The 5,186-nt window shown below is 35.1% G+C and overlaps 1 pseudogene; it reads left to right on the top strand.

Moving 5' to 3' along the window:
• Positions 1 to 207: 207 nt before the first annotated feature.
• On the top strand, positions 208 to 1,819 carry LOC149811854 (acyl-CoA hydrolase 2 pseudogene; annotated as a pseudogene).
• Positions 1,820 to 5,186: the final 3,367 nt, after the last annotated feature.

The raw sequence follows: 5,186 nt of genomic DNA, 5'->3' as shown, positions 1-5,186 counted from the left end.
CCCTCTGCAAAAGCTCGCTTGAAGAAGGAAGAGGAAGAAAACTTCTTTCCCACAACACTAGATCACCCGCTTCATCATCTTTGCAATATCCATGCATTGCATATCTTACTGCAATAGGTCCCTTGTGCTCCCTACACCATAACATCTGCCTTCATCAAGCTAATATCAATTTCAGGATCAAGATATAAAAGGTACATAGGTTCTGGAATGGGATTACGGTTTTGTCAAATTGTATAATCAGAATATCATTGTCAATAAGATTATTGTTCATGATTGACTGTATCACTTGAACTTGTTCCGTTGCTGAGTTTCATAAGAGACCCGTCAGGAAAATCTCTCTTCATTTCAATGGTCCAAAAAACCCCAGTGATGTCATGATCACTGTTGTGAGACCATCGCAGGTTACAGAGGCATCTTCTATGCTATGCTACAAAAGGCATAACTTGGTGCTTCAAGAATAGCATCCATGCTCTAGGTTCTCTAACCACTGAAGCAAATCAATCAGAACTTTTATTGAAAAGATATGATTATTTTGGTTACGGTGTTGCTACGTCTGTCCATCAAGCAGATGTTATTGCTCTCTACAAGTTGATCCGCTTGGTCTTATACAATGAGAACACTTACTTGTTACAACCAAAGTCTCTGTGGAATGCAGAGGAGACACCTGAGACATGTTCACTAGTGGAGCGTATATTACATTTGGAGCCTCTAGAAGTGGACATATTCCGTGGATTCACTTTACCTGACACGCCAACCTTTGGGAAGGTTTTTGGAGGACAACTCATTGCTCAGGCTTTGACAGCAGCAACCAAGACTGTAGATTGTCTAAAGCTTGTGAACAGCTTGCATTGCTATTTTACTGTCGGTGGGGATATTAACTTGCCAATTATATATCAAGTTCATCATGCACGTGAAAAGAATAGCTTTGCCACAAGGCGGGTGGATGCAACACAAAAAGGCCGTGCATATTTAGTCTGCTTGCATCATTTCAAAAGCCAGAGCTAGGGTTTGAACAACAAGTTGTTGTCATGCCTTTTGTGCCTGCACCAGAAAAGCTGCATTCTATAGAAATTTTGCGTGAGAGATATCTCACTGATCCACGGCCCCACTTTACCTTAGTTACCCTTGTAGCAGTTACCTACAGTATTCCACCTCCCTTGCTACCTGTGCACTTGCCAATATCCACATTTCCTATACCTTATCACAGGATATATATTAAATCATATCCATTTCCTGCAAGTAGCATAATATTTCCCTGTGCATTTAGGTGTTTTATTTCCTGTGTCCCCTATACATTGTCTGTGCATAACCATTTACTGTTTAAGCTTCCTGCACTACCCATATTCTCCACTCCACAGCCACAGCTACCATTTTTCATTAACATAACACGTAGTTTGTCATACCACCTTCATTTCATTCAGCATTCAATGTGACAGCCTATTCCATTAGCTCTTTCATCCTTCCCACCTTCGCAAGGCACTATTCATTTCATCATCTCCATCAACACATCTCCCAGTTACGGCTATCATGTCACCTTTCACAAACACTTGCCAGCACCCTGTCATCATTGCATCTCATCTCACTTACTGTTACCATCTACATTCACTGCCATACATTCATTCTTCACTATTGTGCACTCACCAGCAACATAGCCCCTTGTATTCACTTATATACCTTTCAGCCCAGCATGTAACACCTTCCATGTTTCCAGCTGCATCATCACAGCATTACCATTATCACAGCTGCTGTAATATTCCATTCACAATGTCCATTTTACCTGTTGCATTCATCTGCGCATAAGCTTCAGCATGTGCTGTGATCATCCATTGCATCAACCCTCTGCCACACTTGTGCTCGAGGTTTGCAACCCACTGGACATACCTTCATTATACATTCCCTGCGGCATCCATTATCAATCATCTTTTTACTTACCCTCAGCCTACCTTAGTGCTCTCTTCATAGTTATTCCCTACCCTTCATTAGCATTATGATCTCTTGCATCTACCTCCTTTCCATGCATCATGTAGGTATGTTCAAATTCTCACATTGAGATTCCGGTCATAAGAATGCATGTACAATCAAATACCCATCCTCGTATACATGTGTTTTTTTTTTAGAACATATATCTTCATATATATATATATATATATATATATATATATATATATATATATATATATATATATATATATATATATATATATATATATATATATATATATCCTCTTGGATATATGCCTCCTCACATATTGGTTGGGTTTCCATATGATATTCTTCATCTCCTCAAAGTGCTTTCCTTTGCATTTTGTATTACACTAACCATGTTTTGCAGGGAATATGTGGAAAAAGGGTCATTACTTTGAGTTGTGAATTCAATTTTGTATATTGTAATAAATTAGATCTTAATGAGAATCTACATTTCCTGCTTTAGGTAGAATGAATGAGCATCGTAAACATCATGAATTACTTGTTTTCATGCATTTTTGCCTTTATTTCTCAAATTCTCACAAATGGAAACACGAATGGCACATGCACCATTTCGTAAGAGGTAATTAATCCTAAGTTGATGATTTACATCAATGGCCATAGTCAGAATGTAAACAAGACTTAGTGTTTTTATCTCTTATAAAATAACACTGGATCCACACTGGATCCTTTTTTCAAAAAAACATCATATTTTCTTTAAATATTTTCCTCTTTTATCAGAATTTAATTTAAAATTAATTCAATACATATACCAATGGCTATAGTCAGGGTATATTGAGAGTTAATTTCATTTCAAATTCTATCAAAGCACCAAAAATATATTTTATTCTTCACTTGAATTTAAATGTGGTTATTATATAATATATTCAATGACCATAGTCAGGGATATATTATATCTTCAACCTCATTCTTAATTCACTTAAAGAATGGAATAGCTCTTTAAAGCCTTATTTCAAAATCATTCAAATTCATTCATCATTTAGGATAGAATTGCATCATATTTTCAAAATTCTTTTTCCCAAGTGAATTTAAACATCTTTCTTCTAACTTCTATTTCAAATTCCAACTCTATCTCAATTTCAAAGTCTAATTCGACTTTGGAATTTCAAAACTATTTTATATTCAAACCTCAAAATTCCAATTCAAATTCAAAATTCAATTTCAAAGTTCAATTTAAACTTTGAAGTTTCTGATTCATCTTCTGATTCAAAATCAAGTTTTCTTCAAATTTCAAAATCAAAGTTGAGATTGATTCTGAATCTCAAAATCTAAATCTTCCTAAGTTTTAAATTCAATCTGGGTTTTCAAAACCCAGATCCATCTTTAGAGGTCCTATTTGGACTTTTCAGAATCCAAATCCAAAGTTAAATCTTAATCCCAACTTGGATCCAGATTTCCAAGTACAAATCTCCACTTTTTGGATCTCAGATTACAGATCCAAACTCCATTTAGGATCCAGAATCCGATTCCACCTTGGATCTCAGACTTCAGATCCAATTCTATTTTAGGATGCAGAATCCAACTTCACTTTGGATCTCAAACTTCAGATCCAAATCCATTCTAGGATCCAAAATCCAATCTCATCTTGGATATCAGATTTCAGATCCAAATCCATTCTAGGATCTAGAATTCAATCTCTACTTTGGATCTCAGACTTCAGATCCAAATCCATTTAGGATTCAGAACCCAATTCTACTTTGGATCTCAGACTTCAGATCCAAATCCATTTTAGGATCCAGAACCCAATTCTACTTTGGATCTCAGACTTCAGATCCAATTCCATTTAGGATATAGTATCCAACTCCATCTCAGATCTCAAAATTCAGGTTCAACTCCCATTTTGAATTCTAAATCCAGAATTCAATTTTAAATCTCAACTCTATTTAGAATCAAGACTTTGAATTCAAATCCCATTTTGAATTCCAGATTTCAAAATCAACTTCTATTCTCAATTCCAATTCTTAAATCCAATTTCATTTCATCCCAGATTTCAAATCCAATTACCATTTTTAGATTCTAAATCCAGAATTCAATTTTGATCTTAATTTAGAATCCAGACTTTGGATTCAAATTCCATCTTGAATTCCAACTTTCAAATCAATCCCATTTCTCAAAATGCTAGATTTCCCACATTTCATTTTGATTTCAAACTTCAAAGTTAGAATTCAATTCCATTTCATCTCTATTCTGATTCAAAGTCCATTTATGACTTTGAAATTTCCTTTCTTCTGCTTTTATCTCAACTTCAGAATCTTTCCTTTCAAAGTCAAGATTTATTCTCAAACTCTGATTATTCTAAAAACTTAGAACTTTAAATCTTAAGTTCTAAAGTTGGAAATCATTTCTTCACACCATTATCAGATTCATCTCTAGAAACACTTGGGAATTTTTTTCAAATCATTTTCAAAAGGAGCATATATCCTTGCATTGCACAAGCATGATTTTTTGTGCATCTAGACTTAGGATAAATTCTTAGATAATTTCTTAGCAAAGCAAAAGGCATGAATTCGACCCTTGGTTTGATTACCCCTGGTAAAGGCGCCAGGAATGGTCAAACCTCGTACCGACGAGCGGATCCTGTCTCCCAGTTTTTCTACAAATATTTCAAAACGAAGGCGAGTTATTTCCTTAAATATTTTTCAAAATTAAGGTCAAGTGAGACCCCGCAAAAGAATTCCTCTTTCTCTTCTTTTCTTTTCTTTTCTTTTCTTTTCTCTTCTCTTCTCTTTTTCTTTCTGTCTTTTATTTTCTCCCTTCAAAAAGGAGAAAATAAAGGTCAGAAAGGAAAAGAGAAGGAAGAGAGAGAATATTACGAGAGGAAAATTTTTGCGATGATCACAGTTTTGGCGACCGTGATGGGACGGGTCTTCGTCCGGTCGAATTTTAATGCCTTTTTCTTTTGCTTTGATATTATCTAAGTCTTTATTCTTCAAATGTCAGCTTCATTTTCATGCAAACCTTAGGAGCCTAGACTCTGTCCTAAGCTGACATCATTGCATATAGGATTTAAGTATGGTTTGGTAGGACCATATTGAGGAGATTATTCCATGCTCATATTAGACTAGATCTGAAATATAACTCTCCTCAATTCTAGGGATTGAATACAAACAATATATGCAAGTGTATGCTTCTATTTCATTTAAATTCTATCTCTTTAGGACTTGCATTAGAGCCATCTGATTTCTTGCATGTTGAACATA

Source organism: Nuphar pumila, chromosome 17 (genome assembly GCF_984573655.1).
Source record: "Nuphar pumila chromosome 17, dmNupPumi1.hap1.1, whole genome shotgun sequence".
In the NCBI taxonomy this organism is placed as follows: domain Eukaryota; kingdom Viridiplantae; phylum Streptophyta; class Magnoliopsida; order Nymphaeales; family Nymphaeaceae; genus Nuphar; species Nuphar pumila.
Note: the sequence above shows the minus strand (reverse complement) of the source record. Positions and strands in the feature narration are given on the sequence as shown.